A 25,647-nucleotide genomic window follows, 5' to 3' on the forward strand; every position below is an offset into this window, starting at 1 on the left:
CTTCTCTCCTGGAGGCGCTCAGTCAGACCGAGTGGTGACATGTGGCAAGACGCTCCTCGGGGCGCATCTTGCTTGGGCTTCTCTCCTGGAGGCCCTCAGTCAGACCCAGTGTTGACATGTGGCAAGACGCTCCTCGGGGCGCGTCTTGCTTGGGCTTCTCTCCTGGAGGCCCTCAGTCAGACCCATTGTTGACATGTGGCAAGACGCTCCTCGGGGCACGTCTTGCTTGGACCTCCCTCCTGGAGGCGCTCAGTCAGACCGAGTAGTGACATGTGGCAAGACGCTCCTCGGAGCGTGTCTTGCTTGGACCTCTCTCCTGGAGGCGCTCAGTTAGACCGAGTAGTGACATGAGGCAAGACGCTCCTCGGGGCGGGTCTTGCTTGGGCCTCTCTCCTGGAGGCGCTCAGTCAGACCGAGTGCTAACATAAGGCAAGATGCTCCTCGCGGCGCGTCTTGCTGGGGCCTCTCTCCTGGAGGTGCTCAATCAGACCCAGTGTTCACAGGTGGCAAGACGCTCCTCGGGGCGCGTCTTGCTTGGGCCTCTCTCCTGGAGGCGCTCAGTCAGACCCAGTGTTGACATGTGGCAAGAAGCTCCTCGGGGCGCGTCTTGCTTGGGCCTCTCTCCTGGAGGCACTCAGTCAGACCGAGTGCTGACATGTGGCAAGACGCTCCTCGGGGCGCATCTTGCTTGGGCTTCTCTACTGGAGGCCCTCAGTCAGACCCAGTGTTGACATGTGGCAAGACGCTCCTCGGGGCGCGTCTTGCTTGGGCCTCTCTCCTGGAGGCGCTCAGTCAGACCCAGTGTTCACATGTGGCAAGACGCTCCTCGGGGCGCGTCTTGCTTGGGCCTCTCTCCTGGAGGCGCTCAGTCAGACCCAGTGTTGACATGTGGCAAGACGCTCCTCGGGGCACGTCTTGCTTGGGCCTCTCTCCTGGAGGCGCTCAGTCAGACCGAGTGCTGACATGTGGCAAGACGCTCCTCGGGGCGCTTCTTGCTTGGGCCTCTCTCCTGGAGCGCTCAGTCAGACCCAGTGGTGACATGTGGCAAGACACTCCTCGGGGCGCGTATCGCTTGGGCCTCTCTCCTGGATGCCCTCTGTCAGACCCAGTGTTGACATGTGGCAAGACTCTCCTCGGGGCGCGTCTTGCTTGGGCTTCTCTCATGGAGGCCCTCAGTCAGACCCAGTGTTGACATATATTTCAAGACGCTCCTCGGGGCGTGTCTTGCTTGGGCCTCTCTCCTGGAGGCGCTCAGTAAGACCCAGTGTTGACATGTGGCAAGACGCTCCTCAGGGCGCGTCTTGCTTAGACCTCCCTCCTGGAGGCGCTCAGTCAGACCCATTGTTGACATGTGGCAAGACGCTCCTCAGGGCGCGTCATGCTTGGGCCTCTCTCCAGAAGGCCCTCAATCAGACCCAGTGTTGACACGTGGCAAGACGGTCCTCGGGGCGCTTCTTGCTTGTGCCTCTCTCCTGGAGGCGCTCAGTCAGACCCAGTGTTGACATGTGGCAAGACGCTCCTCGGGGCACATCTTGCTTGGGCCTCTCTCCTGGAGGCGTTCAGTCAGACCGAGTGCTGACATGTGGCAAGACGCTCCTCGGGGCGCGTCTTGCTTGGGCTTCTCTCCTGGAGGCCCTCAGTCAGACCCATTGTTGACATGTGGCAAGACGCTCCTCGGGGCGCGTCTTGCTTGGGCCTCTCTCCATAAGGCCCTCAATCAGACCCAGTGTTGACACGTGGCAAGACGCTCCTCGGGGCGCTTCTTGCTTGGGCTTCTCTCCTGGAGGCCCTAAGTCAGACCCAGTGTTGACATGTGGCAAGACGCTCCTCGGGGCGCGTCTTATTTGGGCCTCTCTCCTGGGGGCCCTCAGTCAGACCCAGTGTTGACATGTGGCAAGACGCTCCTCGGGGCGCGTCTTGCTTGGGCTTCTCTCCTGGAGGCCCTCAGTCAGACCCATTGTTGACATGTGGCAAGACGCTGCTCGGGGCGCGTCTTGCTTGGGCCTCTCTCCTGGAGGCGCTCAGTCAGACCGAGTGCTGACATGTGGCAAGACGCTCCTCAGGGCGCATCTTGCTTGGGCTTCTCTCCTGGAGGCCCTCAGTCAGACCCAGTGTTGACATGTGGCAAGACGCTCCTCGGGGCGCGTCTTATTTGGGCCTCTCTCCTGGGGGCCCTCAGTCAGACCCAGTGTTGACATGTGGCAAGACGCTCCTCGGGGCGCGTCTTGCTTGGGCTTCTCTCCTGGAGGCCCTCAGTCAGACCCATTGTTGACATGTGGCAAGACGCTCCTCAGGGCACGTCTTGCTTGGACCTCCCTCCTGGAGGCGCTCAGTCAGACCGAGTAGTGACATGTGGCAAGACGCTCCTCGGGGCGTGTCTTGCTTGGACCTCTCTCCTGGAGGCGCTCAGTTACACCGAGTAGTGACATGTGGCAAGACGCTCCTCGGGGCGGGTCTTGCTTGGGCCTCTCTCCTGGAGGTGCTCAGTCAGACCGAGTGCTGACATAAGGCAAGATGCTCCTCGCTGCGCGTCTTGCTGGGGCCTCTCTCCTGGAGGTGCTCAATCAGACCCAGTGTTCACATGTGGCAAGACGCTCCTCGGGGCGCGTCTTGCTTGGGCCTCTCTCCTGGAGGCGCTCAGTCAGACCCAGTGTTGACATGTGGCAAGACGCTCCTCGGGGCGCGTCTTGCTTGGGCCTCTCTCCTGGAGGCGCTCAGTCAGACCGAGTGCTGACATTTGGCAAGACGCTCCTCGGGGCGCATCTTGCTTGGGCTTCTCTCCTGGAGGCCCTCAGTCAGACCCAGTGTTGACATGTGGCAAGACGCTCCTCGGGGCGCATCTTGCTTGGGCTTCTCTCCTGGAGGCGCTCAGTCAGACCGAGTGGTGACATGTGGCAAGACGCTCCTCGGGGCGCATCTTGCTTGGGCTTCTCTCCTGGAGGCCCTCAGTCAGACCCAGTGTTGACATGTGGCAAGACGCTCCTCGGGGCGCGTCTTGCTTGGGCTTCTCTCCTGGAGGCCCTCAGTCAGACCCATTGTTGACATGTGGCAAGACGCTCCTCGGGGCACGTCTTGCTTGGACCTCCCTCCTGGAGGCGCTCAGTCAGACCGAGTAGTGACATGTGGCAAGACGCTCCTCGGGGCGTGTCTTGCTTGGACCTCTCTCCTGGAGGCGCTCAGTTAGACCGAGTAGTGACATGAGGCAAGACGCTCCTCGGGGCGGGTCTTGCTTGGGCCTCTCTCCTGGAGGCGCTCAGTCAGACCGAGTGCTAACATAAGGCAAGATGCTCCTCGCGGCGCGTCTTGCTGGGGCCTCTCTCCTGGAGGTGCTCAATCAGACCCAGTGTTCACAGGTGGCAAGACGCTCCTCGGGGCGCGTCTTGCTTGGGCCTCTCTCCTGGAGGCGCTCAGTCAGACCCAGTGTTGACATGTGGCAAGACGCTCCTCGGGGCGCGTCTTGCTTGGGCCTCTCTCCTGGAGGCGCTCAGTCAGACCGAGTGCTGACATTTGGCAAGACGCTCCTCGGGGCGCATCTTGCTTGGGCTTCTCTCCTGGAGGCCCTCAGTCAGACCCAGTGTTGACATGTGGCAAGACGCTCCTCGGGGCGCGTCTTATTTGGGCCTCTCTCCTGGGGGCCCCTCAGTCAGACCCAGTGTTGACATGTGGCAAGATGCTCCTCGGGGCGCGTCTTGCTTGGGCTTCTCTCCTGGAGGCCCTCAGTCAGACCCATTGTTGACATGTGGCAAGATGCTCCTCGGGGCACGTCTTGCTTGGGCCTCTCTCCTGGAGGCGCTCAGTCAGACCGAGAAGTGACATGTGGCAAGACGCTCCTCGGGGCGCGTCTTGCTTGGACCTCCTTCCTGGAGGCGCTCAGTCAGACCGAGTAGTGACATGTGGCAAGACGCTCCTCGGGGCGTGTCTTGCTTGGACCTCTCTCCTGGACGCGCTCAATTAGACCGAGTAGTGACATGTGGCAAGACGCTCCTCGGGGCGGGTCTTGCAAGGGCCTCTCTCCTGGAGGCGCTCAGTCAGACCGACTGCTGACATAAGGCAAGATGCTCCTCGCGGTGCGTCTTGCTGGGGCCTCTCTCCTGGAGGTGCTCAATCAGACCCAGTGGTGACACGTGGCAAGACACTCCTCGGGGCGCGTCTTGCTTGGGCCTCTCTCCTGGAGGCGCTCAGTTAGACCGAGTAGTGACATGTGGCAAGACGCTCCTCGGGGCGTGTCTTGCTTGGACCTCTCTCCTGGAGGCGCTCAGTCAGACCCAGTGTTGACATGTGGCAAGACGCTCCTCGGGGCACGTCTTGCTTGGGCCTCTCTCCTGGAGGCGCTCAGTCAGACCGAGTGCTGACATGTGGCAAGACGCTCCTCGGGGCGCTTCTTGCTTGGGCCTCTCTCCTGGAGGCGCTCAGTCAGACCCAGTGGTGACATGTGGCAAGACGCTCCTCGGGGCGCGTATCGCTTGGGCCTCTCTCCTGGATGCCCTCTGTCAGACCCAGTGTTGACATGTGGCAAGACTCTCCTCGGGGCGCGTCTTGCTTGGGCTTCTCTCATGGAGGCCCTCAGTCAGACCCAGTGTTGACATGTATTTCAAGACGCTCCTCAGGGCGTGTCTTGCTTGGGCCTCTCTCCTGGAGGCGCTCAGTAAGACCCAGTGTTGACATGTGGCAAGACGCTCCTCAGGGCGCGTCTTGCTTGGACCTCCCTCCTGGAGGCGCTCAGTCAGACCCATTGTTGACATGTGGCAAGACGCTCCTCGGGGCGCGTCATGCTTGGGCCTCTCTCCAGAAGGCCCTCAATCAGACCCAGTGTTGACACGTGGCAAGACGGTCCTCGGGGCGCTTCTTGCTTGTGCCTCTCTCCTGGAGGCGCTCAGTCAGACCCAGTGTTGACATGTGGCAAGACGCTCCTCGGGGCGCGTCTTGCCTGGGCCTCTCTCCATAAGGCCCTCAATCAGACCCAGTGTTGACACGTGGCAAGACGCTCCTCGGGGCGCTTCTTGCTTGGGCTTCTCTCCTGGAGGCCCTAAGTCAGACCCAGTGTTGACATGTGGCAAGACGCTCCTCGGGGCGCGTCTTATTTGGGCCTCTCTCCTGGGGGCCCTCAGTCAGACCCAGTGTTGACATGTGGCAAGACGCTCCTCGGGGCGCGTCTTGCTTGGGCTTCTCTCCTGGAGGCCCTCAGGCAGACCCATTGTTGACATGTGGCAAGACGCTGCTCGGGGCGCGTCTTGCTTGGGCCTCTCTCCTGGAGGCGCTCAGTCAGACCGAGTGCTGACATGTGGCAAGACGCTCCTCAGGGCGCATCTTGCTTGGGCTTCTCTCCTGGAGGCCCTCAGTCAGACCCAGTGTTGACATGTAGCAAGACGCTCCTCGGGGCGCGTCTTGCTTGGGCTTCTCTCCTGGAGGCCCTCAGTCAGACCCATTGTTGACATGTGGCAAGACGCTCCTCAGGGCACGTCTTGCTTGGACCTCCCTCCTGGAGGCGCTCAGTCAGACCGAGTAGTGACATGTGGCAAGACGCTCCTCGGGGCGTGTCTTGCTTGGACCTCTCTCCTGGAGGCGCTCAGTTACACCGAGTAGTGACATGTGGCAAGACGCTCCTCGGGGCGGGTCTTGCTTGGGCCTCTCTCCTGGAGGCGCTCAGTCAGACCGAGTGCTGACATAAGGCAAGATGCTCCTCGCTGCGCGTCTTGCTGGGGCCTCTCTCCTGGAGGTGCTCAATCAGACCCAGTGTTGACATGTGGCAAGACGCTCCTCGGGGCGCGTCTTGCTTGGGCCTCTCTCCTGGAGGCGCTCAGTCAGACCGAGTGCTGACATTTGACAAGACGCTCCTCGGGGCGCATCTTGCTTGGGCTTCTCTCCTGGAGGCCCTCAGTCAGACCCAGTGTTGACATGTGGCAAGACGCTCCTCGGGGCGCATCTTGCTTGGGCTTCTCTCCTGGAGGCGCTCAGTCAGACCGAGTGCTGACATGTGGCAAGACGCTCCTCGGGGCGCATCTTGCTTGGGCTTCTCTCCTGGAGGCCCTCAGTCAGACCCAGTGTTGACATGTGGCAAGACGCTCCTCGGGGCGCGTCTTGCTTGGGCTTCTCTCCTGGAGGCCCTCAGTCAGACCCATTGTTGACATGTGGCAAGACGCTCCTCGGGGCACGTCTTGCTTGGACCTCCCTCCTGGAGGCGCTCAGTCAGACCGAGTAGTGACATGTGGCAAGACGCTCCTCGGGGCGTGTCTTGCTTGGACCTCTCTCCTGGAGGCGCTCAGTTAGACCGAGTAGTGACATGTGGCAAGACGCTCCTCGGGGCGGGTCTTGCTTGGGCCTCTCTCCTGGAGGCGCTCAGTCAGACCGAGAAGTGACATGTGGCAAGACGCTCCTCGGGGCGTGTCTTGCTTGGACCTCCTTCCTGGAGGCGCTCAGTCAGACCGAGTAGTGACATGTGGCAAGACGCTCCTCGGGGCGTGTCTTGCTTGGACCTCTCTCCTGGAGGCGCTCAATTAGACCGAGTAGTGACATGTGGCAAGACGCTCCTCGGGGCGCGTCTTGCTTGGGCTTCTCTCCTGGAGGCCCTCAGTCAGACCCATTGTTGACATGTGGCAAGACGCTGCTCGGGGCGCGTCTTGCTTGGGCCTCTCTCCTGGAGGCGCTCAGTCAGACCGAGTGCTGACATGTGGCAAGACGCTCCTCGGGGCGCATCTTGCTTGGGCTTCTCTCCTGGAGGCCCTCAGTCAGACCCAGTGTTGACATGTGGCAAGACGCTCCTCGGGGCGCGTCTTATTTGGGCCTCTCTCCTGGGGGCCCTCAGTCAGACCCAGTGTTGACATGTGGCAAGACGCTCCTCGGGGCGCGTCTTGCTTGGGCTTCTCTCCTGGAGGCCCTCAGTCAGACCCATTGTTGACATGTGGCAAGACGCTCCTCAGGGCAAGTCTTGCTTGGACCTCCCTCCTGGAGGCGCTCAGTCAGACCGAGTAGTGACATGTGGCAAGACGCTCCTCGGGGCGTGTCTTGCTTGGACCTCTCTCCTGGAGGCGCTCAGTTACACCGAGTAGTGACATGTGGCAAGACGCTCCTCGGGGCGGGTCTTGCTTGGGCCTCTCTCCTGGAGGCGCTCAGTCAGACCGAGTGCTGACATAAGGCAAGATGCTCCTCGCTGCGTGTCTTGCTGGGGCCTCTCTCCTGGAGGTGCTCAATCAGACCCAGTGTTCACATGTGGCAAGACGCTCCTCGGGGCGCGTCTTGCTTGGGCCTCTCTCCTGGAGGCGCTCAGTCAGACCCAGTGTTGACATGTGGCAAGACGCTCCTCGGGGCGTGTCTTGCTTGGGCCTCTCTCCTGGAGGCGCTCAGTCAGACCGAGTGCTGACATTTGGCAAGACGCTCCTCGGGGCGCATCTTGCTTGGGCTTCTCTCCTGGAGGCCCTCAGTCAGACCCAGTGTTGACATGTGGCAAGACGCTCCTCGGGGCGCATCTTGCTTGGGCTTCTCTCCTGGAGGCGCTCAGTCAGACCGAGTGCTGACATGTGGCAAGACGCTCCTCGGGGTGCATCTTGCTTGGGCTTCTCTCCTGGAGGCCCTCAGTCAGACCCAGTGTTGACATGTGGCAAGACGCTCCTCGGGGCGCGTCTTGCTTGGGCTTCTCTCCTGGAGGCCCTCAGTCAGACCCATTGTTGACATGTGGCAAGACGCTCCTCGGGGCACGTCTTGCTTGGACCTCCCTCCTGGAGGCGCTCAGTCAGACCGAGTAGTGACATGTGGCAAGACGCTCCTCGGGGCGTGTCTTGCTTGGACCTCTCTCCTGGAGGAGCTCAGACCGAGTAGTGACATGTGGCAAGACGCTCCTCGGGACGGGTCTTGCTTGGGCCTCTCTCCTGGAGGCGCTCAGTCAGACCGAGTGCTAACATAAGGCAAGATGCTCCTCGCGGCGCGTCTTGCTGGGGCCTCTCTCCTGGAGGTGCTCAATCAGACCCAGTGTTCACAGGTGGCAAGACGCTTCTCGGGGCGCGTCTTGCTTGGGCCTCTCTCCTGGAGGCGCTCAGTCAGACCCAGTGTTGACATGTGGCAAGACGCTCCTCGGGGCGCGTCTTGCTTGGGCTTCTCTCCTGGAGGCGCTCAGTCAGACCGAGTGCTGACATGTGGCAAGACGCTCCTCGGGGCGCGTCTTGCTTGGGCTTCTCTCCTGGAGGCCCTCAGTCAGACCCATTGTTGACATGTGGCAAGACGCTGCTCGGGGCGCGTCTTGCTTGGGCCTCTCTCCTGGAGGCGCTCAGTCAGACCGAGTGCTGACATGTGGCAAGACGCTCCTCGGGGCGCATCTTGCTTGGGCTTCTCTCCTGGAGGCCCTCAGTCAGACCCAGTGTTGACATGTGGCAAGACGCTCCTCGGGGCGCGTCTTATTTGGGCCTCTCTCCTGGGGGCCCTCAGTCAGACCCAGTGTTGACATGTGGCAAGACGCTCCTCGGGGCGCGTCTTGCTTGGGCTTCTCTCCTGGAGGCCCTCAGTCAGACCCATTGTTGACATGTGGCAAGACGCTCCTCAGGGCACGTCTTGCTTTGACCTCCCTCCTGGAGGCGCTCAGTCAGACCGAGTAGTGACATGTGGCAAGACGCTCCTCGGGGCGTGTCTTGCTTGGACCTCTCTCCTGGAGGAGCTCAGTTACACCGAGTAGTGACATGTGGCAAGACGCTCCTCGGGGCGGGTCTTGCTTGGGCCTCTCTCCTGGAGGCGCTCAGTCAGACCGAGTGCTGACATAAGGCAAGATGCTCCTCGCTGCGCGTCTTGCTGGGGCCTCTCTCCTGGAGGTGCTCAATCAGACCCAGTGTTCACATGTGGCAAGACGCTCCTCGGGGCGCGTCTTGCTTGGGCCTCTCTCCTGGAGGCGCTCAGTCAGACCCAGTGTTGACATGTGGCAAGACGCTCCTCAAGGCACGTCTTGCTTGGGCCTCTCTCCTGGAGGCGCTCAGGCAGACCGAGTGCTGACATTTGGCAAGACGCTCCTCGGGGCGCATCTTGCTTGGGTTTCTCTCCTGGAGGCCCTCAGTCAGACCCAGTGTTGACATGTGGCAAGACGCTCCTCGGGGCGCATCTTGCTTGGGCTTCTCTCCTGGAGGCGCTCAGTCAGACCGAGTGCTGACATGTGGCAAAACGCTCCTCGGGGCGCATCTTGCTTGGGCTTCTCTCCTGGAGGCCCTCAGTCAGACCCAGTGTTGACATGTGGCAAGACGCTCCTCGGGGCGCGTCTTGCTTGGGCTTCTCTCCTGGAGGCCCTCAGTCAGACCCATTGTTGACATGTGGCAAGACGCTCCTCGGGGCACGTCTTGCTTGGACCTCCCTCCTGGAGGCGCTCAGTCAGACCGAGTAGTGACATGTGGCAAGACGCTCCTCGGGGCGTGTCTTGCTTGGACCTCTCTCCTGGAGGCGCTCAGTTAGACCGAGTAGTGACATGTGGCAAGACGCTCCTCGGGGCGGGTCTTGCTTGGGCCTCTCTCCTGGAGGCGCTCAGTCAGACCGAGTGCTAACATAAGGCAAGATGCTCCTCGCGGCGCGTCTTGCTGGGGCCTCTCTCCTGGAGGTGCTCAATCAGACCCAGTGTTCACAGGTGGCAAGACGCTCCTCGGGGCGCGTCTTGCTTGGGCCTCTCTCCTGGAGGCGCTCAGTCAGACCCAGTGTTGACATGTGGCAAGACGCTCCTCGGGGCGCGTCTTGCTTGGGCTTCTCTCCTGGAGGCGCTCAGTCAGACCGAGTGCTGACATGTGGCAAGACGCTCCTCGGGGCGCATCTTGCTTGGGCTTCTCTACTGGAGGCCCTCAGTCAGACCCAGTGTTGACATGTTGCAATACGCTCCTCGGGGCGCGTCTTATTTGGGCCTCTCTCCTGGGGGCCCCTCAGTCAGACCCAGTGTTGACATGTGGCAAGACGCTCCTCGGGGCGCGTCTTGCTTGGGCTTCTCTCCTGGAGGCCCTCAGTCAGACCCATTGTTGACATGTGGCAAGACGCTCCTCGGGGCACGTCTTGCTTGGGCCTCTCTCCTGGAGGCGCTCAGTCAGACCGAGAAGTGACATGTGGCAAGACGCTCCTCGGGGCGCGTCTTGCTTGGACCTCCCTCCTGGAGGCGCTCAGTCAGACCGAGTAGTGACATGTGGCAAGACGCTCCTCGGGCCGTGTCTTGCTTGGACCTCTCTCCTGGAGGCGCTCAATTAGACCGAGTAGTGACATGTGGCAAGACGCTCCTCGGGGCGGGTCTTGCAAAGGCCTCTCTCCTGGAGGCGCTCAGTCAGACCGACTGCTGACATAAGGCAAGATGCTCCTCGCGGCGCGTCTTGCTGGGGCCTCTCTCCTGGAGGTGCTCAATCAGACCCAGTGGTGACACGTGGCAAGACACTCCTCGGGGCGCGTCTTGCTTGGGCCTCTCTCCTGGAGGCGCTCAGTCAGACCGAGTGCTGACATGTGGCAAGAAGCTCCTCGGGGCGCGTCTTGCTTGGGCTTCTCTCCTGGAGGCCCTCAGTCAGACCCATTGTTGACATGTGGCAAGACGCTCCTCGGGGCGCGTCTTGCTTGGGCCTCTCTCCAGAAGGCCCTCAATCAGACCCAGTGTTGACACGTGGCAAGACGGTCCTCGGGGCGCTTCTTGCTTGGGCCTCTCTCCTGGAGGCGCTCAGTCAGACCCAGTGGTGACATGTGGCAAGACGCTCCTGGGGCTTGTATTGCTTGGGCCTCTCTCCTGGATGCCCTCTGTCAGACCCAGTGTTGACATGTGGCAAGACTCTCCTCGGGGTGCGTCTTGCTTGGGCTTCTCTCATGGAGGCCCTCAGTCAGACCCAGTGTTGACATGTGTCAAGACGCTCCTCGGGGCGTGTCTTGCTTGGGCCTCTCTCCTGGAGGCTCTCAGTCAGACCCAGTGTTGACATGTGGCAAGACGCTCCTCGGGGCGCTTCTTGCTTGGGCTTCTCTCCTGGAGGCCCTCAGTCAGACCCATTGTTGACATGTGGCAAGACGCTCCTCGGGGCACGTCTTGCTTGGGCCTCTCTCCTGGAGGCGCTCAGTCAGACCGAGTAGTGACATGTGACATGACGCTCCTCGGGGCGCATCTTGCTTGGGCCTCTCTCCTGGAGGCGCTCAGTCAGACCCAGTGTTGACATGTGGCAAGACGCTCCTCGGGGCCCGTCTTGCTTGGGCCTCTCTCCTGGAGGTTCTCAGTCAGGCCCAGTGTTGAAATGTGGCAAGATGCTCCTCTGGGCGCGTCTTGCTGGGGCTTCTCTCATGGAGGCACTCAGTCAGACCCAGTGTTGACATGTGGCAAGACGCTCCTCAGGGCACGTCTTGCCTGGGCCTCTCTCCTGCAGGCGCTCAGTCAGACCCAGAGGAGACATGTGTCAAGATGCTCCTCGGGGCGCGTCTTGCTTGGGCCTCTCTCCTGGAGGCGCTCAGTCAGACCGAGTGCTGACATGTGGCAAGACGCTCCTCCGGGCGCGTCTTGCTTGGGCCTCTCTCCTGGAGGCGCTCAGTCAGACCCAGTGTTCACATGTGGCAAGACGCTCCTCGGGGCGCGTCTTGCTTGGGCCTCTCTCCTGGAGGCGCTCAGTCAGACCCAGTGTTGACATGTGGCAAGACGCTCCTCGGGGCATGTCTTGCTTGGGCCTCTCTCCTGGAGGCGCTCAGTCAGACCGAGTGCTGACATGTGGCAAGACGCTCCTCGGGGCGCTTCTTGCTTGGGCCTCTCTCCTGGAGGCGCTCAGTCAGACCCAGTGGTGACATGTGGCAAGACACTCCTCGGGGCGCGTCTTATTTGGGCCTCTCTCCTGGGGGCCCCTCAGTCAGACCCATTGTTGACATGTGGCAAGACGCTCCTCGGGGTGCGTCTTGCTTGGGCTTCTCTCCTGGAGGCCCTCAGTCAGACCCATTGTTGACATGTGGCAAGACGCTCCTCGGGGCACGTCTTGCTTGGGCCTCTCTCCTGGAGGCGCTCAGTCAGACCGAGAAGTGACATGTGGCAAGACGCTCCTCGGGGCGCGTCTTGCTTGGACCTCCCTCCTGGAGGCGCTCAGTCAGACCGAGTAGTGACATGTGGCAAGACGCTCCTCGGGCCGTGTCTTGCTTGGACCTCTCTCCTGGAGGCGCTCAATTAGACCGAGTAGTGACATGTGGCAAGACGCTCCTCGGGGCGGGTCTTGCAAAGGCCTCTCTCCTGGAGGCGCTCAGTCAGACCGACTGCTGACATAAGGCAAGATGCTCCTCGCGGCGCGTCTTGCTGGGGCCTCTCTCCTGGAGGTGCTCAATCAGACCCAGTGGTGACACGTGGCAAGACACTCCTCGGGGCGCGTCTTGCTTGGGCCTCTCTCCTGGAGGCGCTCAGTCAGACCGAGTGCTGACATGTGGCAAGAAGCTCCTCGGGGCGCGTCTTGCTTGGGCTTCTCTCCTGGAGGCCCTCAGTCAGACCCATTGTTGACATGTGGCAAGACGCTCCTCGGGGCGCGTCTTGCTTGGGCCTCTCTCCAGAAGGCCCTCAATCAGACCCAGTGTTGACACGTGGCAAGACGGTCCTCGGGGCGCTTCTTGCTTGGGCCTCTCTCCTGGAGGCGCTCAGTCAGATCCAGTGGTGACATGTGGCAAGACGCTCCTGGGGCTTGTATTGCTTGGGCCTCTCTCCTGGATGCCCTCTGTCAGACCCAGTGTTGACATGTGGCAAGACTCTCCTCGGGGTGCGTCTTGCTTGGGCTTCTCTCATGGAGGCCCTCAGTCAGACCCAGTGTTGACATGTGTCAAGACGCTCCTCGGGGCGTGTCTTGCTTGGGCCTCTCTCCTGGAGGCTCTCAGTCAGACCCAGTGTTGACATGTGGCAAGACGCTCCTCGGGGCGCTTCTTGCTTGGGCTTCTCTCCTGGAGGCCCTCAGTCAGACCCATTGTTGACATGTGGCAAGACGCTCCTCGGGGCACGTCTTGCTTGGGCCTCTCTCCTGGAGGCGTTCAGTCAGACCGAGTAGTGACATGTGACATGACGCTCCTCGGGGCGCATCTTGCTTGGGCCTCTCTCCTGGAGGCGCTCAGTCAGACCCAGTGTTGACATGTGGCAAGACGCTCCTCGGGGCCCGTCTTGCTTGGGCCTCTCTCCTGGAGGTTCTCAGTCAGGCCCAGTGTTGAAATGTGGCAAGATGCTCCTCGGGGCGCGTCTTGCTGGGGCTTCTCTCATGGAGGCACTCAGTCAGACCCAGTGTTGACATGTGGCAAGACGCTCCTCAGGGCACGTCTTGCCTGGGCCTCTCTCCTGCAGGCGCTCAGTCAGACCCAGAGGAGACATGTGTCAAGATGCTCCTCGGGGCGCGTCTTGCTTGGGCCTCTCTCCTGGAGGCGCTCAGTCAGACCGAGTGCTGACATGTGGCAAGACGCTCCTCCGGGCGCGTCTTGCTTGGGCCTCTCTCCTGGAGGCGCTCAGTCAGACCCAGTGTTCACATGTGGCAAGACGCTCCTCGGGGCGCGTCTTGCTTGGGCCTCTCTCCTGGAGGCGCTCAGTCAGACCCAGTGTTGACATGTGGCAAGACGCTCCTCGGGGCACGTCTTGCTTGGGCCTCTCTCCTGGAGGCGCTCAGTCAGACCGAGTGCTGACATGTGGCAAGACCCTCCTCGGGGCGCTTCTTGCTTGGGCCTCTCTCCTGGAGGCGCTCAGTCAGACCCAGTGGTGACATGTGGCAAGACACTCCTCGGGGCGCGTATCGCTTGGGCCTCTCTCCTGGAGGCGCTCAGTCAGACCGAGTAGTGACATGTGACATGACGCTCCTCGGGGCGCATCTTGCTTGGGCCTCTCTCCTGGAGGCGCTCAGTCAGACCCAGTGTTGACATGTGGCAAGACGCTCCTCGGGGCCCGTCTTGCTTGGGCCTCTCTCCTGGAGGTTCTCAGTCAGGCCCAGTGTTGAAATGTGGCAAGATGCTCCTCGGGGCGCGTCTTGCTGGGGCTTCTCTCATGGAGGCACTCAGTCAGACCCAGTGTTGACATGTGGCAAGACGCTCCTCAGGGCACGTCTTGCCTGGGCCTCTCTCCTGCAGGCGCTCAGTCAGACCCAGAGGAGACATGTGTCAAGATGCTCCTCGGGGCGCGTCTTGCTTGGGCCTCTCTCCTGGAGGCGCTCAGTCAGACCGAGTGCTGACATGTGGCAAGACGCTCCTCCGAGCGCGTCTTGCTTGGGCCTCTCTCCTGGAGGCGCTCAGTCAGACCCAGTGTTCACATGTGGCAAGACGCTCCTCGGGGCGCGTCTTGCTTGGGCCTCTCTCCTGGAGGCGCTCAGTCAGACCCAGTGTTGACATGTGGCAAGACGCTCCTCGGGGCACGTCTTGCTTGGGCCTCTCTCCTGGAGGCGCTCAGTCAGACCGAGTGCTGACATGTGGCAAGACGCTCCTCGGGGCGCTTCTTGCTTGGGCCTCTCTCCTGGAGGCGCTCAGTCAGACCCAGTGGTGACATGTGGCAAGACACTCCTCGGGGCGCGTATCGCTTGGGCCTCTCTCCTGGATGCCCTCTGTCAGACCCAGTGTTGACATGTGGCAAGATTCTCCTCGGGGCACGTCTTGCTTGGGCTTCTCTCATGGAGGCCCTCAGTCAGACCCAGTGTTGACATATATTTCAAGACGCTCCTCGGGGCGTGTCTTGCTTGGGCCTCTCTCCTGGAGGCGCTCAGTAAGACCCAGTGTTGACATGTGGCAAGACGCTCCTCAGGGCGCGTCTTGCTTAGACCTCCCTCCTGGAGGCGCTCAGTCAGACCCATTGTTGACATGTGGCAAGACGCTCCTCAGGGCGCGTCATGCTTGGGCCTCTCTCCAGAAGGCCCTCAATCAGACCCAGTGTTGACACGTGGCAAGACGGTCCTCGGGGCGCTTCTTACTTGTGCCTCTCTCCTGGAGGCGCTCAGTCAGACCCAGTGTTGACATGTGGCAAGACGCTCCTCGGGGCACATCTTGCTTGGGCCTCTCTCCTGGAGGCGTTCAGTCAGACCGAGTGCTGACATGTGGCAAGACGCTCCTCGGGGAGCGTCTTGCTTGGGCTTCTCTCCTGGAGGCCCTCAGTCAGACCCATTGTTGACATGTGGCAAGACGCACCTCGGGGCGCGTCTTGCTTGGGCCTCTCTCCATAAGGCCCTCAATCAGACCCAGTGTTGACACGTGGCAAGACGCTCCTCGGGGGGCTTCTTGCTTGGGCTTCTCTCCTGGAGGCCCTAGGTCAGACCCAGTGTTGACATGTGGCAAGACGCTCCTCGGGGCGCGTCTTATTTGGGCCTCTCTCCTGGGGGCCCTCAGTCAGACCCAGTGTTGACATGTGGCAAGACGCTCCTCGGGGCGCGTCTTGCTTGGGCTTCTCTCCTGGAGGCCCTCAGTCAGACCCATTGTTGACATGTGGCAAGACGCTGCTCGGGGCGCGTCTTGCTTGGGCCTCTCTCCTGGAGGCGCTCAGTCAGACCGAGTGCTGACATGTGGCAAGACGCTCCTCAGGGCGCATCTTGCTTGGGCTTCTCTCCTGGAGGCCCTCAGTCAGACCCAGTGTTGACATGTGGCAAGACGCTCCTCGGGGCGCGTCTTATTTGGGCCTCTCTCCTGGGGGCCCTCAGTCAGACCCAGTGTTGACATGTGGCAAGACGCTCCTCGGGGTGCGTCTTGCTTGGGCTTCTCTCCTGGAGGCCCTCAGTCAGACCCATTGTTGACATGTGGCAAGACGCTCCTCAGGGCACGTCTTGCTTGGACCTCCCTCCTGGAGGCGCTCAGTCAGACCGAGTAGTGACATGTGGCAAGACGCTCCTCGGGGCGTGTCTTGCTTGGACCTCTCTCCTGGAGGCGCTCAGTTACACCGAGTAGTGACATGTGGCAAGACGCTCCTCGGGGCGGGTCTTGCTTGGGCCTCTCTCCTGGAGGCGCTCAGTCAGACCGAGTGCTGACATAAGGCAAGATGCTCCTCGCTGCGCGTCTTGCTGAGGCCTCTCTCCTGGAGGTGCTCAATCAGACCCAGTGTTCACATGTGGCAAGACGCTCCTCGGGGCGCGTCTTGCTTGGGCCTCTCTCCTGGAGGCGCTCAGTCAGACCCAGTGTTGACATGTGGCAAGACGCTCCTCGGGGCGCGTCTTGCTTGGGCCTCTCTCCTGGAGGCGCTCAGTCAGACCGAGTGCTGACATTTGGCAAGACGCTCCTCGCGGCGCATTTTGCTTGGGCTTCTCTCCTGGAGGCCCTCAGTCAGACCCAGTGTTGACATGTGGCAAGACGCTCCTCGGGGCGCGTCTTGCTTGGGCTTCTCTCCTGGAGGCCCTTAGTCAGACCCATTGTTGACATGTGGCAAGACGCTCCTCGGGGCACGTCTTGCTTGGACCTCCCTCCTGGAGGCGCTCAGTCAGACCGAGTAGTGACATGTGGCAAGACGCTCCTCGGGGCGTGTCTTGCTTGGACCTCTCTCCTGGAGGCGCTCAGTTAGACCGAGTAGTGACATGAGGCAAGACGCTCCTCGGGGCGGGTCTTGCTTGGGCCTCTCTCCTGGAGGCGCTCAGTCAGACCGAGTGCTAACATAAGGCAAGATGCTCCTCGCGGCGCGTCTTGCTGGGGCCTCTCTCCTGGAGGTGCTCAATCAGACCCAGTGTTCACAGGTGGCAAGACGCTCCTCGGGGCGCGTCTTGCTTGGGCCTCTCTCCTGGAGGCGCTCAGTCAGACCCAGTGTTGACATGTGGCAAGACGCTTCTCGGGGCGCGTCTTGCTTGGGCCTCTCTCCTGGAGGCACTCAGTCAGACCGAGTGCTGACATGTGGCAAGACGCTCCTCGGGGCGCATCTTGCTTGGGCTTCTCTACTGGAGGCCCTCAGTCAGACCCAGTGTTGACATGTGGCAAGACGCTCCTCGGGGCGCGTCTTATTTGGGCCTCTCTCCTGGGGGCCCCTCAGTCAGACCCAGTGTTGACATGTGGCAAGATGCTCCTCGGGGCGCGTCTTGCTTGGGCTTCTCTCCTGGAGGCCCTCAGTCAGACCCATTGTTGACATGTGGCAAGACGCTCCTCGGGGCACGTCTTGCTTGGGCCTCTCTCCTGGAGGCGCTCAGTCAGACTGAGAAGACGCTCCTCGGGGCGCGTCTTGCTTGGACCTCCTTCCTGGAGGCGCTCAGTCAGACCGAGTAGTGACATGTGGCAAGACGCTCCTCGGGGCGTGTCTTGCTTGGACCTCTCTCCTGGAGGCGCTAAATTAGACCGAGTAGTGACATGTGGCAAGACGCTCCTCGGGGCGGGTCTTGCAAGGGCCTCTCTCCTGGAGGCGCTCAGTCAGACCGACTGCTGACATAAGGCAAGATGCTCCTCGCGGCGCGTCTTGCTGGGGCCTCTCTCCTGGAGGTGCTCAATCAGACCCAGTGGTGACACGTGGCAAGACACTCCTCCGGAGGCGTCTTGCTTGGGCCTCTCTCCTGGAGGCGCTCAGTCAGACCGAGTGCTGACATGTGGCAAGAAGCTCCTCGGGGCGCGTCTTGCTTGGGCTTCTCTCCTGGAGGCCCTCAGTCAGACCCATTGTTGACATGTGGCAAGACGCTCCTCGGGGCGCGTCTTGCTTGGGCCTCTCTCCAGAAGGCCCTCAATCAGACCCAGTGTTGACACGTGGCAAGACGGTCCTCAGGGCGCTTCTTGCTTGGGCCTCTCTCCTGGAGGCGCTCAGTCAGACCCAGTGGTGACATGTGGCAAGACGCTCCTGGGGCTTGTATTGCTTGGGCCTCTCTCCTGGATGCCCTCTGTCAGACCCAGTGTTGACATGTGGCAAGACTCTCCTCGGGGTGCGTCTTGCTTGGGCTTCTCTCATGGAGGCCCTCAGTCAGACCCAGTGTTGACATGTGTCAAGACGCTCCTCGGGGCGTGTCTTGCTTGGGCCTCTCTCCTGGAGGCGCTCAGTCAGACCCAGTGTTGACATGTGGCAAGACGCTCCTCGGGGCGCTTCTTGCTTGGGCTTCTCTCCTGGAGGCCCTCAGTCAGACCCATTGTTGACATGTGGCAAGACGCTCCTCGGGGCACGTCTTGCTTGGGCCTCTCTCCTGGAGGCGCTCAGTCAGACCGAGTAGTGACATGTGACATGACGCTCCTCGGGGCGCATCTTGCTTGGGCCTCTCTCCTGGAGGTGCTCAGTCAGACCCAGTGTTGACATGTGGCAAGACGCTCCTCGGGGACCGTCTTGCTTGGGCCTCTCTCCTGGAGGTTCTCAGTCAGGCCCAGTGTTGAAATGTGGCAAGATGCTCCTCGGGGCGCGTCTTGCTGGGGCTTCTCTCATGGAGGCACTCAGTCAGACCCAGTGTTGACATGTGGCAAGACGCTCGTCAGGGCACGTCTTGCTTGGGCCTCTCTCCTGCAGGCGCTCAGTCAGACCCAGAGGAGACATGTGTCAAGATGCTCCTCGGGGCGCGTCTTGCTTGGGCCTCTCTCCTGGAGGCGCTCAGTCAGACCGAGTGCTGACATGTGGCAAGACGCTCTTCCGGGCGCGTCTTGCTTGGGCCTCTCTCCTGGAGGCGCTCAGTCAGACCCAGTGTTCACATGTGGCAAGACGCTCCTCGGGGCGCGTCTTGCTTGGGCCTCTCTCCTGGAGGCGCTCAGTCAGACCCAGTGTTGACATGTGGCAAGACGCTCCTCGGGGCACGTCTTGCTTGGGCCTCTCTCCTGGAGGCGCTCAGTCAGACCGAGTGCTGACATGTGGCAAGACGCTCCTCGGGGCGCTTCTTGCTTGGGCCTCTCTCCTGGAGGCGCTCAGTCAGACCCAGTGGTGACATGTGGCAAGACGCTCCTCGGGGCGCGTATCGCTTGGGCCTCTCTCCTGGATGCCCTCTGTCAGACCCAGTGTTGACATGTGGCAAGACTCTCCTCGGGGCGCGTCTTGCTTGGGCTTCTCTCATGGAGGCCCTCAGTCAGACCCAGTGTTGACATGTATTTCAAGACGCTCCTCGGGGCGTGTCTTGCTTGAGCCTCTCTCCTGGAGGCGCTCAGTAAGACCCAGTGTTGACATGTGGCAAGACGCTCCTCAGGGCGCGTCTTGCTTGGACCTCCCTCCTGGAGGCGCTCAGTCAGACCCATTGTTGACATGTGGCAAGACGCTCCTCGGGGCGCGTCATGCTTGGGCCTCTCTCCAGAAGGCCCTCAATCAGACCCAGTGTTGACACGTGGCAAGACGGTCCTCGGGGCGCTTCTTGCTTGTGCCTCTCTCCTGGAGGCGCTCAGTCAGACCCAGTGGTGACATGTGGCAAGACGCTCCTGGGGCGCGTATTGCTTGGGCCTCTCTCCTGGAGGTGCTCAGTCAGACCCAGTGTTGACATGTGGCAAGACGCTCCTCGGGGCCCGTCTTGCTTGGGCCTCTCTCCTGCAGGCGCTCAGTCAGACCCAGAGGAGACATGTGTCAAGATGCTCCTCGGGGAGCGTCTTGCTTGGGCCTCTCTCCTGGAGGCGCTCAGTCAGACCGAGTGCTGACATGTGGCAAGATGCTCCTCAGGGCACGTCTTGCTTGGACCTCCCTCCTGGAGGCGCTCAGTCAGACCGAGTAGTGACATGTGGCAAGACGCTCCTCGGGGCGTTTCCTGCTTGGACCTCTCTCCTGGAGGCGCTCAGTTACACCGAGTAGTGACATGTGGCAAGACGCTCCTCGGGGCGGGTCTTGCTTGGGCCTCTCTCCTGGAGGCGCTCAGTCAGACCCATTGTTGACATGTGGCAAGACGCTCCTCGGGGCGCGTCTTGCTTGGGCCTCTCTCCTGGAGGCGCTCAGTCAGACCGAGTGCTGACATTTGGCAAGACGCTCCTCGGGGCGCATCTTGCTTGGGCTTCTCTCCTGGAGGCGCTCAGTCAGACCAAGTGCTAACATAAGGCAAGATGCTCCTCGCGGCGCGTCTTGCTGGGGCCTCTCTCCTGGAGGTGCTCAATCAGACCCAGTGTTCACAGGTGGCAAGACGCTCCTCGGGGCGCGTCTTGCTTGGGTCTCTCTCCTGGAGGCGCTCAGTCAGACCCAGTGCTGACATGTGGCAAGAAGCTCCTCGGGGCGCGTCTTGCTTGGGCTTCTCTCCTGGAGGCCCTCAGTCAGACCCATTGTTGACATGTGGCAAGACGCTCCTCGGGGCGCGTCTTGCTTGGGCCTCTCTCCAGAAGGCCCTCAATCAGACCCAGTGTTGACACGTGGCAAGACGGTCCTCGGGGCACTTCTTGCTTGGGCCTCTCTCCTGGATGCCCTCAGTCAGAGCCATTGTTGACATGTGGCAAGACGCTCCTCGGGGCGCGTCTTGCTTGGGCCTCTCTCCTGGAGGCGCTCAGTCAGACCGAGTGCTGACATTTGGCAAGACGCTCCTCGGGGCGCATCTTGCTTGGGCTTCTCTCCTGGAGGCCCTCAGTCAGACCCAGTGTTGACATGTTGCAAGACGCTCCTTGGGGCGCATCTTGCTTGGGCTTCTCTCCTGGAGGCGCTCAGTCAGACCGAGTGCTGACATGTGGCAAGACGCTCCTCAGGGCACGTCTTGCTTGGACCTCCCTCCTGGAGGCGCTCAGTCAGACCGAGTAGTGACATGTGGCAAGACGCTCCTCGGGGCGTTTCTTGCTTGGACCTCTCTCCTGGAGGCGCTCAGTTACACCGAGTAGTGACATGTGGCAAGACGCTCCTCGGGGCGGGTCTTGCTTGGGCCTCTCTCCTGGAGGCGCTCAGTCAGACCCATTGTTGACATGTGGCAAGACGCTCCTCGGGGCGCGTCTTGCTTGGGCCTCTCTCCAGAAGGCCCTCAATCAGACCCAGTGTTGACACGTGGCAAGACGGTCCTCGGGGCACTTCTTGCTTGGGCCTCTCTCCTGGATGCCCTCAGTCAGAGCCATTGTTGACATGTGGCAAGACGCTCCTCGGGGCGCGTCTTGCTTGGGCCTCTCTCCTGGAGGCGCTCAGTCAGACCGAGTGCTGACATTTGGCAAGACGCTCCTCGGGGCGCATCTTGCTTGGGCTTCTCTCCTGGAGGCCCTCAGTCAGACCCAGTGTTGACATGTTGCAAGACGCTCCTCGGGGCGCATCTTGCTTGGGCTTCTCTCCTGGAGGCGCTCAGTCAGACCGAGTGCTGACATGTGGCAAGACGCTCCTCAGGGCACGTCTTGCTTGGACCTTCCTCCTGGAGGCGCTCAGTCAGACCGAGTAGTGACATGTGGCAAGACGCTCCTCGGGGCGTTTCTTGCTTGGACCTCTCTCCTGGAGGCGCTCAGTTACACCGAGTAGTGACATGTGGCAAGACGCTCCTCGGGGCGGGTCTTGCTTGGGCCTCTCTCCTGGAGGCGCTCAGTCAGACCGAGTGCTGACATAAGGCAAGACGCTCCTCGGGGCGCGTCTTGCTTGGGCCTCTCTCCTGGAGGCGCTCAGTCAGACCCAGAGTTCACATGTGGCAAGACGCTCCTCGGGGCGCGTCTTGCTTGGGCCTCTCTCCTGGAGGCGCTCAGTCAGACCCAGTGTTGACATGTGGCAAGACGCTCCTCGGGGCGCGTCTTGCTTGGGCCTCTCTCCTGGAGGCGCTCAGTCAGACCGAGTGCTGACATTTGGTAAGATGCTCCTCGGGGCGCATCTTGCTTGGGCTTCTCTCCTGGAGGCCCTCAGTCAGACCCAGTGTTGACATGTGGCAAGACGCTCCTCGGGGCGCGTCTTGCTTGGGCTTCTCTCCTGGAGGCCCTCAGTCAGACCCATTGTTGACATGTGGCAAGACGCTCCTCGGGACAAGTCTTGCTTGGACCTCCCTCCTGGAGGCGCTCAGTCAGACCGAGTAGTGACATGTGGCAAGACGCTCCTCGGGGCGTGTCTTGCTTTGACCTCTCTCCTGGAGGCGCTCAGTTAGACCGAGTAGTGACATGTGGCAAGACGCTCCTCGGGGCGGGTCTTGCTTGGGCCTCTCTCCTGGAGGCGCTCAGTCAGACCGAGTGCTAACATAAGGCAAGATGCTCCTCGCGGCGCGTCTTGCTGGGGCCTCTCTCCTGGAGGTGCTCAATCAGACCCAGTGTTCACAGGTGGCAAGACGCTCCTCGGGGCGCGTCTTGCTTGGGCCTCTCTCCTGGAGGCGCTCAGTCAGACCCAGTGTTGACATGTGGCAAGACGCTCCTCGGGGCGCGTCTTGCTTGGGCCTCTCTCCTGGAGGCGCTCAGTCAGACCGAGTGCTGACATTTGGCAAGACGCTCCTCGGGGCGCATCTTGCTTGGGCTTCTCTCCTGGAGGCCCTCAGTCAGACCCAGTGTTGACATGTGGCAAGACGCTCCTCGGGGCGCATCTTGCTTGGGCTTCTCTCCTGGAGGCGCTCAGTCAGACCGAGTGCTGACATGTGGCAAGACGCTCCTCGGGGCGCATCTTGCTTGGGCTTCTCTCCTGGAGGCCCTCAGTCAGACCCAGTGTTGACATGTGGCAAGACGCTCCTCGGGGCGCGTCTTGCTTGGGCTTCTCTCCTGGAGGCCCTCAGTCAGACCCATTGTTGACATGTGGCAAGACGCTCCTCGGGGCACGTCTTGCTTGGACCTCTCTCCTGGAGGCGCTCAGTCAGACCGAGTAGTGACATGTGGCAAGACGCTCCTCGGGGCGTGTCTTGCTTGGACCTCACTCCTGGAGGCGCTCAGTTAGACTGAGTAGTGACATGTGGCAAGACGCTCCTCGGGGCGGGTCTTGCTTGGGCCTCTCTCCTGGAGGCGCTCAGTCAGACCGAGTGCTAACATAAGGCAAGATGCTCCTCGCGGCGCGTCTTGCTGGGGCCTCTCTCCTGGAGGTGCTCAATCAGACCCAGTGTTCACAGGTGGCAAGACGCTCCTCGGGGCGCGTCTTGCTTGGGCCTCTCTCCTGGAGGCGCTCAGTCAGACCCAGTGTTGACATGTGGCAAGACGCTCCTCGGGGCGCGTCTTGCTTGGGCCTCTCTCCTGGAGGCCCTCAGTCAGACCCAGTGTTGAAATGTTGCAATACGCTCCTCGGGGCGCGTCTTATTTGGGCCTCTCTCCTGGGGGCCCCTCAGTCAGACCCAGAGTTGACATGTGGCAAGACGCTCCTCGGGGTGCGTCTTGCTTGGGCTTCTCTCCTGGAGGCCCTCAGTCAGACCCATTGTTGACATGTGGCAAGACGCTCCTCGGGGCACGTCTTGCTTGGGCCTCTCTCCTGGAGGCGCTCAGTCAGACCGAGAAGTGACATGTGGCAAGACGCTCCTCGGGGCGCGTCTTCCTTGGACCTCCCTCCTGGAGGCGCTCAGTCAGACCGAGTAGTGACATGTGGCAAGACGCTCCTCGGGGCGTGTCTTGCTTGGACCTCTCTCCTGGAGGCGCTCAATTAGACCGAGTAGTGACATGTGGCAAGACGCTCCTCGGGGCGGGTCTTGCAAAGGCCTCTCTCCTGGAGGCGCTCAGTCAGACGGACTGCTGACATAAGGCAAGATGCTCCTCGCGGCGCGTCTTGCTTGGGCCTCTCTCCAGAAGGCCCTCAATCAGACCCAGTGTTGACACGTGGCAAGACGGTCCTCGGGGCGCTTCTTGCTTGGGCCTCTCTCCTGGAGGCGCTCAGTCAGACCCAGTGGTGACATGTGGCAAGACGCTCCTGGGGCTTGTATTGCTTGGGCCTCTCTCCTGGATGCCCTCTGTCAGACCCAGTGTTGACATGTGGCAAGACTCTCCTCGGGGTGCGTCTTGCTTGGGCTTATCTCATGGAGGCCCTCAGTCAGACCCATTGTTGACATGTGGCAAGACGCTCCTCGGGGCACGTCTTGCTTGGGCCTCTCTCCTGGAGGCGCTCAGTCAGACCGAGAAGTGACATGTGGCAAGACGCTCCTCGGGGCGCGTCTTCCTTGGACCTCCCTCCTGGAGGCGCTCAGTCAGACCGAGTAGTGACATGTGGCAAGACGCTCCTCGGGGCGTGTCTTGCTTGGACCTCTCTCCTGGAGGCGCTCAATTAGACCGAGTAGTGACATGTGGCAAGACGCTCCTCGGGGCGGGTCTTGCAAAGGCCTCTCTCCTGGAGGCGCTCAGTCAGACGGACTGCTGACATAAGGCAAGATGCTCCTCGCGGCGCGTCTTGCTTGGGCCTCTCTCCAGAAGGCCCTCAATCAGACCCAGTGTTGACACGTGGCAAGACGGTCCTCGGGGCGCTTCTTGCTTGGGCCTCTCTCCTGGAGGCGCTCAGTCAGACCCAGTGGTGACATGTGGCAAGACGCTCCTGGGGCTTGTATTGCTTGGGCCTCTCTCCTGGATGCCCTCTGTCAGACCCAGTGTTGACATGTGGCAAGACTCTCCTCGGGGTGCGTCTTGCTTGGGCTTATCTCATGGAGGCCCTCAGTCAGACCCAGTGTTGACATGTGTCAAGACGCTCCTCGGGGCGTGTCTTGCTTGGGCCTCTCTCCTGGAGGCGCTCAGTCAGACCCAGTGTTGACATGTGGCAAGACGCTCCTCGGGGCGCTTCTTGCTTGGGCTTCTCTCCTGGAGGCCCTCAGTCAGACCCATTGTTGACATGTGGCAAGACGCTCCTCGGGGTACGTTTTGCTTGGGCCTCTCTCCTGGAGGCACTCAGTCAGACCGAGTAGTGACATGTGACATGACGCTCCTCGGGGCGCATCTTGCTTGGGCCTCTCTCCTGGAGGCGCTCAGTCAGACCCAGTGTTGACATGTGGCAAGACGCTCCTCAGGGCACGTCTTGCTTGGGCCTTTCTCCTGCAGGCGCTCAGTCAGACCCAGAGGAGACATGTGTCAAGATGCTCCTCGGGGAGCGTCTTGCTTGGGCCTCTCTCCTGGAGGCGCTCAGTCAGACCGAGTGCTGACATGTGGCAAGACGCTCCTCCGGGCGCGTCTTGCTTGGGCCTCTCTCCTGGAGGCGCTCAGTCAGACCCAGTGTTCACATGTGGCAAGACGCTCCTCGGGGCGCGTCTTGCTTGGGCCTCTCTCCTGGAGGCGCTCAGTCAGACCCAGTGTTGACATGTGGCAAGACGCTCCTCGGGGCACGTCTTGCTTGGGCCTCTCTCCTGGAGGCGCTCAGTCAGACCGAGTGCTGACATGTGGCAAGACGCTCCTCGGGGCGCTTCTTGCTTGGGCTTCTCTCCTGGAGGCGCTCAGTCAGACCCAGTGGTGACATGTGGCAAGACGCTCCTCGGGGCGCGTATCGCTTGGGCCTCTCTCCTGAATGCCCTCTGTCAGACCCAGTGTTGACATGTGGCAAGACTCTCCTCGGGGCGCGTCTTGCTTGGGCTTCTCTCATGGAGGCCCTCAGTCAGACCCAGTGTTGACATGTATTTCAAGACGCTCCTCAGGGCGTGTCTTGCTTGGGCCTCTCTCCTGGAGGCGCTCAGTAAGACCCAGTGTTGACATGTGGCAAGACGCTCCTCAGGGCGCGTCTTGCTTGGACCTCCCTCCTGGAGGCGCTCAGTCAGACCGAGTGCTGACATGTGGCAAGAAGCTCCTCGGGGCGCGTCTTGCTTGGGCTTCTCTCCTGGAGGCCCTCAGTCAGACCCATTGTTGACATGTGGCAAGACGCTCCTCGGGGCGCGTCTTGCTTGGGCCTCTCTCCTGGAGGTGCTCAATCAGACCCAGTGTTCACATGTGGCAAGACGCTCCTCGGGGCGCGTCTTGCTTGGGCCTCTCTCCTGGAGGCGCTCAGTCAGACCCAGTGTTGACATGTGGCAAGACGCTCCTCGGGGCGCGTCTTGCTTGGGCCTCTCTCCTGGAGGC

The sequence above is a fragment of the Nothobranchius furzeri genome, chromosome 9, assembly GCF_043380555.1.
Source record: "Nothobranchius furzeri strain GRZ-AD chromosome 9, NfurGRZ-RIMD1, whole genome shotgun sequence".
NCBI classification, from domain to species: Eukaryota; Metazoa; Chordata; class Actinopteri; order Cyprinodontiformes; family Nothobranchiidae; genus Nothobranchius; species Nothobranchius furzeri.